The sequence below is a fragment of the Falco naumanni genome, chromosome 12 (genome assembly GCF_017639655.2).
Source record: "Falco naumanni isolate bFalNau1 chromosome 12, bFalNau1.pat, whole genome shotgun sequence".
In the NCBI taxonomy this organism is placed as follows: Eukaryota; Metazoa; Chordata; class Aves; order Falconiformes; family Falconidae; genus Falco; species Falco naumanni.
The window spans coordinates 16,816,003-16,830,334 of record NC_054065.1 but is presented as its reverse complement, the minus strand read 5'-3'; positions in this window follow the sequence as shown (position 1 = coordinate 16,830,334).

Below are 14,332 nucleotides of genomic sequence, written 5' to 3'. Positions count from 1 at the left end.
TCCTGAGGGAGCACAGTCATTTCTTCGGCATGTTTTTATGTTTGCCACTGAGAGCCAGGACAAGGAGACAGCATGTGCTCACACATGCACGGATTTATGGCACAGGGTCTCCCAGCGCCGCAGGGTGCAGGCTGGCCATGTGCAGGAGGGACGGGGCCCTTGCAAACCCAGGCTTTGAGGTCTCTTGGAGCCAGCACTACATCCAGATTCTGACGGCCCCTGCGGTGGGCGTTGTTACGTGCCTACAGCTAAGGTGGGAAGATCACTTCTCTCTGTTACTAAGAATATAGTCAGGGAAACATTACCCAGCAAATCGCTTTAATATGCATCACACTGCCACATATACTTTATGACTCTACTTGCACCCTACGTGTCAGTTCAGCTCAAGCCCACCGCTGCTGCCAAGCTCCTGCAGCTACTAGCTTTTCCCTCACACGCACTGGAGAAAAAAAACGGGGAGAGCAGAAGGCTAGAAGGCTTTCCATGAGGCTTCTGCTGAGACGCAGGGATGGAGCTCATCTCCTGGCTCTGCAGCATTGCTTGGATCTACCAAAGGCAGGCTGTAAAGCACAGAAAACTGCTTAGGGGGCACGAGTGGAAACCAGGTGACTTAAAGCTCCGGGGCAGGTGGAGAATGAAGAAGCAGGTTCAATTTTAGATTAAATTAGCCCGTCTGCAACGCGATCCATGAGACATGAGCAACAGAGAACCACTATCAGAGAGCTTGCCTTTGCTTATGAAGTGACTCACTGCCTGCTGGGCACAAGGCAACATGGGTGACAGATGTGCGAGGTGACCTCTAGCCACAAGGGCCACATGGATGGAACACACCGGATCAGGGATAAGAAGTGAAAGGCTCTGATTCCCTTCCCGTCATCTCCCTGAGCAAATATCTGCCATAAATAAAAGGCACATGTAGAAGGAGTTGTCCTTTCTCTGTACCTTGTCACCTCAGATGGGGAGTACCGCTGGTTACTCATCCAACCTGCTTACTCTGCTGTGCACTGCAGCTGGCTGCAGGAGGGGGAACATACTCTGCAGATCCTTACAATTCAGTGCTGTTCCCAGGCTAACGAAGATTAACATTTCATTTGGGTGCTCTGGGCAAAAGCAGGATGTTGCTATACCTCTCTCCTATGAGTGCCTAAAGCCTTAAAAATTGAGCATGTGGGGATTTGTATATATCGCTTATCTTAAGCTATTGCTTAGCAACAGACTTTAACCAAGGACATGTTTGTGAAACTGCCAGGCATATCCGTATCTGCTAAGTGCAAGGCAATAAACACACCTTTGCAGATTATCTCTTCTAGGATCACAAAAGTAGCAGATGATCAAACTGAACAGAAGGTTATCACCTGTATAGGCTCTTAGGATTTTTTGAATGCTAATAAAGTGATCTCCACCTGGGCGAATCAAAGCCTTTTCACTGCAGAAAAGGTATCTTTGCATACCAAGCAGGTTGCAGACGGAGGAGCACCCAGCAGGACTGCGTGATGCAGTTCTGCGGCTGCTCCTCCCACATGGAGAGGAGCAATGTACATGTTTATCTAGCAAGCCTTAGGTGTTCCCCTGACACGGTGCTACACATGACATACTAATGAAGAGCCCTGTTTTGGAAAAAAGGAAACCACCACAGTGTCTTAAACATGATTTCAGATACCATCTTGGTATCTATCAACCAGCTATTCTCTCAGGCAGTTAATAGGTCAAAGCTTAACACCAGCATTGTACCTCAAACTGGATTGCAGCTGACAGTCCAAGGTTACACTTCTCAGTTAAGTTACAGAGGAATTCTTTTCCTTTCCAGTCACCAGGCTGTACTTTATCACTATAAGCCACAATGTAAATTTAACAGATATCTATATGACAACTGGGCCTGGAAAGACGGGCAAGCACACGATCCCTTCTCACCTCCTCGTATCCTTGAGCCCCAGTGGCAGGCGACTATGCGTTGCAAGGAGCATCCTCTGAAAAGCTCACACTGGCTTTCTGCAGCTAAAGAATACTTTCTTTTGCAGAGTTTCTTTTACCAAACAGGAAGAAGATAGGAACTTCACTTTATATCTGGGCTCAGGGGAGAAGAACCACTTTCCTGCCTGGAGCAGGGGTGAGATGCATTGAATAAAGCCGGGGGAGCAGCTGTGAAACCCCCAGTTTTAGTGGGCAGGGAGGCAGGTAAGGAGGCTGCAGCCCCTCCCACATGCTCTATGAAAACGCGGGTGCACGTGGCATATCCCAGCACAGCAACATGCACGTTGCTGTGCTTCTCTCCACTGCGCACACCCTGCCCCCTGTGCACCAGCACTGCAGTGGTGTGTGCACCTTGCAAAAGGGGCAGAGTTTGAGAAGCAGAGGCAGGTTGCTAAGCGTAGGGTTGTCCCCCTAGTTTCACAACAATTGCTGAACTATATTTTAAATGTTATTAGAGCTCACAATGTCACTCTGAGGGCGGGGAGAGGCAGAAGGCAACCCTACACGATCCTTATCTTTGTTAGTGCATGGCCTGTAACACCATCATTAACACAAAGGCCAGGCACACTGATGCTCCGGCTGCTGTGGTGCCAGGTACTTCTAAAGACACAATAAAACTCCTAATGCCCAGTTGGAGCTACAGCAAAGGAAGGGAAGACATTCAGACTGGGGGAAATCCGAAGCACTAAACTGTAATGAGCAGGCAGCACCTTAAGGCAGTCCCTGTGGACAGCCCTACGGTAAATAGTGTCATCTCAGCGCTGACTTAAAACTGAGCAGTACACCAGACCTGCGGCAGCTTTTAAGGTTTTAATCTAGGTTTTAACTGATTCACTGTAGACCCTTCGTAAGTCATAAGCACTTAGAACAGAAGCTGCAGTCGGGTCTGTATCATCTCAAGACATGCTCACGTTAATGGCCATGCTGACAAGAGCGAAATCAGTGCCCAGTTCTGATATGTGCTGGACACCGACATCTCACACTGGAGTCAGAATTGTACATCCTTCAGCCTCACTCACATTCTCACCGGTTAAAAGGAGGAGTGGAGGAACACAGAAAAGAAAAAGAAAGAGCTGGAGGCCCTGTTGGGTCTCACTGATTGTACCCTGTAGTCCAGAAAAGCACATTCAGCCAAGTTTCCAAAACCCAGATACTTTCCCAGCATGCTGCTCCGTCTGGGAAGGCCGAGTACCTCCCTGCCAGGGGCGGAGGGGAAGATGGGAGAGATGGTGCTGTGCCAGCAGGACCAAGCCATTCTTGTCAGGGCTCCATGAGCAGAAGGAGCACAAGGGATTAAAATCCTTTCTGAAATTCTGACGACAAGAGGAAACACAGCTCTCCCATTATCCTCCTGCAGATAAATATTTGAAAGCAACTATAAAGAAAACTCAGCCATGCGTCCCCTGCTACCTACCAGGCAGCCACGTCAGTACAATGGGAGCCACGTTCAGACAAATGGCAACACAGGGAGGCTGAATGTTCCAAGTTGAACAATGAACCAAGTTTGCAGGCACCAATCTCTATCAATTTCTACTGAGTGCTACTATTTTATATAGATACCTCTTTATTTTAAACCCATCAGAGGATGTATTATCATTACATGGCGGGAATACCCGTGTCACAGACCATGAGGTTTGTTTTCAAAGGGGAGATGAGAGAACTGCAGATCCCCATCACATACTCAAATGGGCACCCCAGGGTTACACGAGCAGAAACATAATTGGTGGCAAAAAAACCTACGGATCAGGTTGCAAGTTTGAGTTATTCATCAGTCTTTTCTGATGGGGGGGAGAGGGCAGTGTAACCCCTTCTCACAGAGGCTCATTAAACCCGGCACAGCAGCTCTGTGGCAGTGAGGGTAACCCGAGAGCGAAGCCTAGCCCTCAGCCTGCACAAGGCAGGAGCTGTCTTCGGCCGACAATGGCTGAAGCGTTGGCGGTAAGGCACAAGCGTGTAAGCTACTCACTTCTCCGCCCTGCAGCAAGCAGGGCAGTGGGAGGGCTTCAGAACTGGGATCTTACTTAGGACCTTTCCTAGAAAACTAAGTCGAGCCCAAGGACACTTAGAGGGAAGGACAGCAGCTTACTGGGCTGTCGGATGTCCCACCAAGCAGCGTGCTGTTGGGGCTCCCATCCCCTCTTAGGGGCTCTGCAGTGGTAGCACTCTGCTGCCCGCAGCTGAGCCTCACCGGACTAACACCGCTGCAAGCGTGGAAAGGGCTGGGTTGGCTACAGCATCCAGGCAATTTCCTTTTCTGGACCAGCATTCCCAAATGCCTCTTGAAAGCTCACCCAGGCCCTTCATGTACTTAAGGAGCAAAGGGTCATCTGGACAGACATGTCCTATCAGCAGCTCAGTTGGCAGATCTGACATGGTGCAGTAAAGCAAATCAAGAAGCCTTAGCACTTCCCAACACTAAGGAGCAGCGTACAATGCATCTGCCCAGAAGGCCATGCAGGTATAACGAGACTCTTCTACATATACTTTGTCTCAGTCATTTAGATGGAACACAAAGCAATCTGTTATTTACAGGGATCAACAAAAAATGTGGTGTCAGGCAACCTGCGTGTTACAAGCGCTCACACCACAGAAGCAGATGGCCGCCCAAGCTCTCCCCTTCCTCTGGGTGCAAGTTTCCCCCAACCTCCACATGAGCAGTGACCTTTAGAATTATTTGAATTTCAAGAAAGTCCAAAGTCTGATCCGAGATTGGATTCCCTCTGAGCTAGGTGCTGTAAAGCCACGGGAGCCTTTCTCCCAGTGTTTACAGCCCAAGCAGATAATTCCTGGGCTTGCTGACAGAGAATGGGCACGCGATTTGTCTGTGGATAAGCACCAGGGCACAGAAGAGAGGGCTGAACTATTAGCTGCATTTCCTGAATATCGTCATAGAAGCCAGGAAGCATGCACACCCCAGCAGCAAGTCTCTGCCCTAGCCCCGCTGGGAACACCATGCTGCAAAAATGGCAAGCAGGGCACAGGCAGAACTGGTTGCTGTGTTCCAGATCATGCCATTCCCAGTATCTAAAATGGCTCCCATGTGCTTAAGTGCAGTAAACCACTCTGTTTTATCTCGTATCCATAGCTAGTTACTGATTACCAGGGCCAATAACACCACTACAGATAACTCACAGGCTGCAAAGACATATTTCATCTCAGGGACAGGAACGTTTACCAGTCCCGCCTGACCCTGGGGACAAGCCTGCTCAGGGTTGCCCCAACTCTTCTGAAGTCCTTCTGTAGCAAGAAATACCAGAAGGTATTAAAGCTTTCTGCTTAGATATGTCTCAATCAGAGAGATTTATCATGCCTGATAAGGGTTTTCTCCTTTTGTCCTTACTCTCCTTTAAGGCAGGTACACCCATCTGCTCCACCCTCATTCTGTCATGTCTTTCCATAAGGAAAAGAACATTTGTTTTCCCTCGGGTGTATCGGGGGGCCCACCTCCACTCCTTGGCTAGTGGAAAGCACCACAGCAGCCAAGAGGAACTTCACAGGGAAGAAGATTTAGGAAAGACGTGAGAGACATGAAATGGGAGAAAGGCATTTCTGTGATGTCATGACTTCTTCACAGGGCTTTCCCGGGTAGCATGGCAACCCCTGGCCACGTTCACCTTTCTGCTTCTAAGGGCAGCTCATCACCCTTCAGATGGTGGCCTGAGAACACGGCACATTGCAGCATCCAAGTTTCTTTTTTTTTTTTCTCCATTTCACTAAGTAATACCAGGCCTGATACAGGTCATTGTCACCAGTGCTAAGGGAACTGTGCCACCACAGAAGGATCATAGAATAGTTTGGGTTGGAAGGGGCCTCTAAAGGCTGTCTAGTCCAAGAGCCCTGCAATGAGCAGGGACGTCTTCAACTAGACCAGGTTCCTCAGGGCCTTGTCCAACCTGGACTTGAATGTTGCCAGAGACAGGGCATCTACCACCTCTCTGGGCAACCTGTTCCAGTGTTTCATCACCCTCATTGTGAAAAATTTCTTCTGTAAAGCATCAGCTGAGACAGTAAAGGATTTTCCCTCTCTCAGCAGCTGGACACCTTCCTGCCATAGTACATCAGTACAGGCACTGCTAACGCCAGTCAGCAGATGAGAGTCACACACGGGACACGAAGCCAGCACACAGACTTGACGACCAAATTAAGAGCAGAATTTTTTTACTGCCTTTCGAAAGCAGTTCAGCATTTCCTGAGGGAGTCTCAGCCACAGCACTTTGTGGAAAGTTTTTCCTGCCTCAGGATCACCAGGAATAAATAAATAAATAAATAAATAAATAAATAAAACTCCTCCAGGAAGGTCTTGCTTGCTTTTGCTTGTCATCAGCAAAGACATACCCTGTCATACCAATCCCTCTCCGTTAATGTAAGGTTTTCCAAGACTTTGCTCAGCCTTGCATAGAGAAGAATGACACAAATGTAACATTTTTAAATTTCAGCAAGAGCAACAGTAATGAATTTAGTACACTGTGAGTTTCTCTCTTCCGTGTTAGGAAGCTTATTCTACAGTTTCCCGTGGCCATGTCCCACTTCACCTGTAATATTAAGGCCCAGTTATTTATTTCACTTACCTAAACAGAAACCTAAAAATTCACCCACAAAGGGCCCACTGCATCTTCTTATGAACAATCCATTATTATTTTTAGGACTACTTCAAGAAAATGACTAAAACAAAAAAGGTAAATCAAAAAAGGTGGAATTCACGTCCCTAAGAAGCGTTCAGTCGTACAAGTCTCAGGAGAGAGAGTCCTTAGACCTTGTCAGGCTGACCTCTAATTGAAAACAACTGTACGGGTTAAAAGGGATTTCTGAAATATTTAAAGCCAGCACATGGAAATAAAGGCCATTCCTGATTTAAAATGGCTGAACTGGTTTCCCTCAAGCCCACATGCATGAAACCAGTTTCAAAAGGAAACCATCTGGAAGAGTTCAGCTCAGTACATGAAGTTTCAGAAAGCTGTAAGCACTTGTAAGCGCCGGAGAAGGAGCAAAAATAGAATTCAAAACACTTTAGCAACCTTAACCAGCGCAGAAAGCACCACTCCCGCCAGAGTCCCTGGCTCCAACAGATACGTAACACACACAGCGCTCTCAGAGCACAAGTATTCCCACTGAAGTCAATACTTTAAATTATACATTGACCTAAGTATAACCTTAAAGTCGGGTCAGAAAATAAAACTTCCAGACTTTGCACCATCAATAAGAACATTCCCTGACATTTGGAGCCACCTTTTCTGATTAACGTTTACCTAATCATGGCTTCTTGTCATCAGGTTTATTTCTAGTTCTCCTGCCAAGGGGGCGTTTAGTTTTTTAAGAAAAAAATCTCAGTCACCTTCCCCTCATCCTCCTGAATATTTTTTTCTTCCCCTAAGCCTCATGGCCTGTAACTCCTTCATTTGCAGTTACTCTGAACCACCTCATAGGTTCTCCCAGGTGAGAAACTGTGTCTGAAGAGAGAGAACATTGCCTTCCCCCTCGTGTTCCTGACACTGTTTTGCAAGTTGAAGAAGATGCTGTGCTCCTGACCCAAGCCAGCAATAGTTCATGGCTGCTTGGGAAACCGCCTTGTGGGTGTATCGCTTCCAGGCCCTGCTGTTGCCCACACAAATGGAAAACAAGAAATATCAGATAAAGGAGGGAAGAAGGAGCCATAAACTCCCAGGGCTGTTAGCAACGGACTTTCTTTTGGAATACTGTGTTGCAAAAGAGTCTGAACCTCCAAACAAGAGCCCAGCCTCTTTTGTATTGCTCAGTAACAACTAATGCCTTTGAACAGCCGTTTTCACCCAGGGATCTCCAAAGTCATCTTCAAAGCAGGAGAGTGTCATTATCTCTACAGATGGGTAGGGAAGCCAAAACACTGAAATATTAACTGACTTGCCCATGGTCTCCACATCTCTTCAATCCCCACTGAGCCACGCTGCCCCCAGTAACCGAAAGCCAGGAAAAATGTCCAGGAAGGTCCCTGGATTTTACTCATTTACACACATACACAATCCAATTTTCAGTTCACTGATGACCCATGCACTTAGATGGAAGTACGGGCACCGATCTCTGCAAAATCAAGGGATAACTGAGAGACACAGGCTGAGGGTGTACTAACTCAAAAAAAGTGAGCGCCCATTTATTACCTCCTTTGCAGAGCTAGTGACCAGACCACAGCACGCTGTGTGCTGAGGGCGCACAGCAAGTCACTCTATACGTGAGTCATGTGCTCATTTGGGATTCCCAGGCTCTTGGCTAACTCAGTAAGGCCAAACTCTTATTTCAGTTACTTATATTTTTAAACTTATTTTCTTTTACTCATTCCTCACTCCTGGCACTCACTGGGTCCAGGATTTAATTCTTTGGCATTGCAAGGACGTCCAAACCATATTCTGGGTTTGCCAAGGCATCTACTACAGTACCAGGGCTGACATGTTAATGAGTCTGTGATGAAGCCCAGGACTGATGAGCAGACAGCAGCAATTTAAACAAATTCCAAAATAAATTCTGTCTTCCAACAAAGAAATAAACTTTCTTCCCACAGGATTTGCAACCAGTGAACCACTGAAGAGCTGTGCTGGTGCAGAGGGAGCCTGGAGTGAAATTCAATGTGAAATAATCATAAAGCATCTAATTGGTATTACACAAGCTGAAAAGTAATGCAAGTAAGCAAGCACAAAGAAATGACACTGGATTTCTTCTTAAACTGTTTGGCTTTAAATGTGCAAAGTATTACATATGACACTTCTATATCTATATAGGTATATAAGGATTTTTTTTTCATGTTATTCTGAATTTTATAGGATTGTAAACCAGAATGTAATTGGAATAGGACGTTGAAATAAGATAATGATCTCCTGCAGATTCAGAAGTTAAGAAGAAATCAGAGCTGTGTATATATTTCCTTCTCCAGGGAAAAAAATAAATGTACTGTGATGATTCCTGTCTCCGGAGAAAGAATCATCGTGTTGAATTTTGTAGTTTTCTAAATAACATTCACCAAACAAAGGGCTATTCAGAGATGCGGAGTACAGCACATGCTAATCGGCCCCAGGCTAGCTTGAATATCCAGACACCTGCGAGAATTTAATTCATAGGCTGATAAGGAAGTCTTCATTATGCTTACACTTGGGTAAACCGAAAACAGTCTCATCCTTGTTTGTATTTCCTTCTCACAGTTGGTTAAGCAGACCTAAGCCCATTGGCACCGAGGTTTATCATCTCTGGATGTATATCCATATGGCCATCGTATTAAACAAGTCACTTGCTGTTCAGAAACTTGACATAGAAGTTACATCAGACAAATGATGATGAGTAGAAAGAGGAAATAGAGATCTTATTTTCTCCAAATCTAGGCAGATGGGAGTGACAGATTACAGGACTCATAAGTGCCAACTGGGTCACATACTGCTCTGGAACTGAAATTATACCATCCTAGTGAAGGATTCTTCATCCACTAAATGCTTTTTAGGCAGACAGGAAATTTCAAGGTACCATTTCAAGATGTTGTGATAGTTATAAAACTAAGCCAGCCAGGATCTTCCCACAAGGCACAAAGGTTGTGCCCTCTTGGTCTTTGTGGCTATGATGGATGTCATTTGTCTTTTTGTCTCCCCTAACAGCATGATGCATTTTAATTTTATCACTTCTCCAGCAGCGTAGTTGTGAGTCTTTCCCAATTTAGTGGTAGACCTGGAAGATGAGTGATTGTTTCTTCTGACTAACACAATATCAGGATAAAACCAAACCAGTTGCCTTTAAAGCATTCTCAGATCCATTTTAGAGAGCTATTATCCCATCTAGGAGGAGCAAAAAACTGAAGCACATAGATGTTAAGCAATACGCTCACCTTCATGCATTTTGCTAAGGGGAAGAACACAACCCATTACTCAAACTGATGAATGTATTTCCTGCCCTCTCTCTTCTGGTGTCAACTGACTTTGGCAACATGGAACAACATTTTCTCACATGTGGTTTTGTTCTTTGCCTTCCCCGCCCCCCCCCCCCCCCTTTCTTTTTTTTTGCTTACTACCATAATAATTTACTTGAAGTGTTTGGCCTTAATTACAGTAAACATTCTTCCATTTCTGTACAGATGGGAAATGCACTGGAACAGAACTGGATGGTTTAAGTTCATCATCTGTTCAGCTCTTGATAGAAATCAATATAGATTAGAGGTACGTCTGTTTATCATATTCATTTTCAAAACCCAAAATGATATGCAACAGATTTATAATTAAGCAGAAGTGATGAGGTTTTGTACAGCTTAGTTAAATGGATTTGCCACCATGCATTAGAGTAGAAGCTATAAAAACAGACCAGATGTTGCATTTCGACCCCCTGCTCTCTGCTGCAGTTTGCATGAGAGCCCTACATCCAAAGCAAAACTTGAAGTCCAAGTTTTCTAACCTAGGGATCCATTATTAGTCTTCTAAAACCATACTGGCTACCCAAATAAGGTGGCTTCATTTACAGAGGGGATGAACAACCCCAGCTAGGAGTAAAATCTGTATTAAATTGACTCAAGGACCTATGTGTCCGAACACAACAGCAGCTTCAGGTTCCTAACACTGCTGAACTCAAAGCTTCTCATGTAGCTCCTGCCTTGTAGCCCAGACATTTACATTTCTGCCACAAATAAAATTAGCTGAGTCACAACACTGCGAGGCCTATCATACAAGTGAGCTGCAGCAGGGATCCTGCACCGGGTGTTGCTCTGCCAGATTCATGTAAGCCTTCTCGAGAGGCACACACAGGGGCACTCACTATACAGGGGCAAGTCAGCTAGGTGGAACTTGGCACTTCTGCACATCTCAGTGCAGTGGTTGCAAGATTTGCTTTCATAACCCCATCCTGCCAGATTTGAAGTAGGTATTGGAGCTCCCACTGACTTCGGGGAAATATTTGATTGAAAGCAGGATTCTGCCTGAGATACAAAAAAAAGACAGATTGTGTAAGCCAATACAAAGCATCTGAGATTCAAAGACATAAAGAAGTACCTCTGCCTTCAAGACTGGTGTCAGCTTGGCTGGCAAGCGTTTCACTCTGTTCACTTAGTGAGGACAGAAGAGGACACTGGCCTTATGGTCCTCATCTGTCAGTTGCCAGAGCTGGGCAGAGAGAAACCTTGCAGGCAAGATCTTGTGCTCACCGCACACAATGTGTGTTTTACCACTGTCTTTGGTGGAGTCAGGCTTTCACAATACTCCATGTTTTTCATTCACAATGAAATCACTGGGGTTCTTCATGAGGCAGAGATACTAGGAGATAGCCCTTGCATCATGAAAAAGGTTAGGCTTGGGCAAGGACCTATTAAAATCAACATTACACAACTGCTTCCATGGGGAGCTCCTTTTCTTTAATTGTTAGCCACAGTGATTAAGTGAGTTGGGTGACTCATGGACCTTATGTTGCCCATCAACAGCAAAAGCCATTTGGAATTAGATAAATGCCCTTAAAATGTATTCTTTAACATACGTAGCTCAGAATATTTTGAACACCAGTAGCCGTGACGTGAATCATCTCGATGCACTGAAAGTTTGTTTGTTGCTACTTCATTTTTTTAAACATACAGCATGCCTAATAACTCTTAGAAACGGCAAGATCACCCCAATCAAGCAATAAAGAATGCGCACAGATATTGATTGAAGACTTTTTGCTTCGCCCATTTGTTTTCTAGCAGCCTGGCTTTACATTGTGCTACACATCCAGCACATCTTCAGCGCAGCTCATAGAATGAACACGTAACTGAGGAAAAACATTCTGCAGTGTATATGCCAAATTATAATTTCCAGAAGTAAAAGGAGACAGTTATTTCTCAGTTCAGGGGTCTCTTTCATTTCCAACTAGCTCTTTAAAAAAGTATCTTAATTTTTGAGCCCTCCATACTATTTGTGGTACTTTTATTGGTGCAAGCACTTTTAAAGAAACAAATGCACAAATACATGACTTCTTACGAGCACAGGTTTCAGAACAAGTGGGTATTTTGAAGAATTGTAGCTGCTCACTGTATGCCAGGGTTTTAAAAAATGCCTAAGAACATCATTAGCATCTCTTGGCAGTTAACCATTTTTTTAAAAAAACCTGTCCTTTAGTCTCTTGGATTGATTAATGGAACATTTCTTGCTGTGAATAATTCAATGCTGTGGAACAGTATTCCAATCACAGTTGATTATAAATTAACACTCATTTTAACTGATGCAGATAATCATGCCAATGTCATAGCAAATACATTATCAAGCGTTACATATGGATGCTGTAATGTAAACAAGAAGCTGAGAACTCCATTATCTGCTGGTGCATCACTACCACGTAATTTCTAAATATTTCATCATTGTTTAGACTGCATTCAGATTGCACAGAATAACTTGCTACTTATAAACAGTAGATGCAACTGTTTTCTTAGGTATAATTAGCAACAAAAAGGAGGAAGATTTCCTTTGTCATCAGTTGAAATGCTTGCTCAGGATATTAGAACAGAAAATATGTTCCCTGGACTCCGGTGACAGGCCGTATGTCTCTCCTAACAAGTAGAGAACTTTGACTGAGGGGAAAGGACTAACAAAAGACTGGTAAATAAGCTCTTGTTTTTATATAGAATCAAAGGAAAACATGACTGTTCACAGCACTGTGGACAATAACCCTTTGCCTCAGTTTCCCCTCCATGGTGTTGTGAACGACTAGTAGCGGTACAGACCCTTTTTATATTACTTCCTTGCTTTTTCCTCTCCAGGGACTCATACTCACATTTTGGGAGTTAACACAGTCCCAGAGTAAGGAAACACATGCTGGCACATTCTTTTCCAGTCCTCAGAGCAAAATGTTGCCTGTCAACTTTTTTTACCATAGTCCTCCTGCCTTTGTTCATTGAACAGCTAGAGCTGCTGCAGAGCTCAGCGAGGTTCTTCTGCTTGTTTCTTTAGAGCTTTTTAACCGGTGGGCTTTGAATGTGCAAATGAGATCTGTACTTTCCAGAGCAGAGCTACGAACAGATCCTTCATTCTTGAGATACTCTGATCCCTGCTCTTCATTCACAGAAATAAATGCAAGGTATAAAATACATGTAGAGTCATCCTGTTAAGCTAAAGTACTTTTGTACATATAAAAGATTCTGGCCTCACTTTTTTTTTTTTTTTTGGTCAGGGTCACATTAAAGGCTTATTTCTGATTAGAGCTGATAGACACTGGTATGAAACTCACACATTATTTCAGCATCTCCTGTTATTTTGGGGTTGGAGAACTAACTAGGAGCAGTATTTAGGAAAGTTCCTCCTGGTACAAAACTGAAGTGCAGTTTGTACCACTTGTTTGTAGACACAGACAGTAAGCTACTCTGTAACTCAGGCTTTCCTCTACATATTCCCACCTCATTTTAAGCCCAAACTTCAGATTTCAGCAATGGAAGCAATCCAAAGCAATCCAGAAAAGGCATTCCTGGTTATATTTGGAAGTTGATCTCAGCCATCACATTTTGACATTTGATAAGTAATTAACTAAAGGAAAGAACAGCTGTTAAGAAAATGCTTAGTGACAGCATGTAGATGATTTAAGGCCAATTCATGAACCACATAAGCCCTATTTAAATCTAAAATGTCAGGAGATGCACAGTAAAAAAATTGTATGATGTCTTTCCTTTGCAGTCTAACAAAAATCAGCCTTCATCAGCTTAAATATCTGAATGGGCCATCAAATAGTTCTACCATCTAGGATGGGAAGCTTAGACTCCCATATCCTAAAGACCAACCTTATGATGAATAGTAAATACAAAATGCAATAAATAATTACAAAAGAAGGGAGCTTACTGGATTTCTTTCTTAAACTTCATCAGCATTTCCCCTAGCTTTTCTGTCATAATTTTTATCATGTTGATCATTCAGAATAAAAGATCAGATAGATCAAAGCCGGTACATTTGAAATAAGAATAAGTAGTAAGCTAAGTGCAATACTACAGACAAGACAGAGAAGAGGAAAAAAAGAATAAGCTATATGGGAAAAGCGTGATGGAGGTGGCAGATGACAAAGAAGAGCAGGTTTATGAATGAAAAGCATTCTGAAAAAGCTCTCCAAAACAGACCAGAGTTTTCACAGATTTCACAGACATGGTTACTGTTACTTGCACAGCAGATAAACCATGCTGATACTGATTCGGTGACCATTTAAGGACTACCCATGAAAGCGGACTATTCGTTTTCATAATATAGATGGGAAATAAATTATTTTGCTTCTCTAAAGATACCTTCTTGAGGCTCTCCTTACCTGGATCTTAGCCATAGTACTTACAATGATATTAATAGATTTCTCTTGGCTCTTGAAGGATTTTGACCTGAGATGGCTGTGGTAGTAGGTAGAGTATGTGCCAACCTACAAGCTAGCCAGC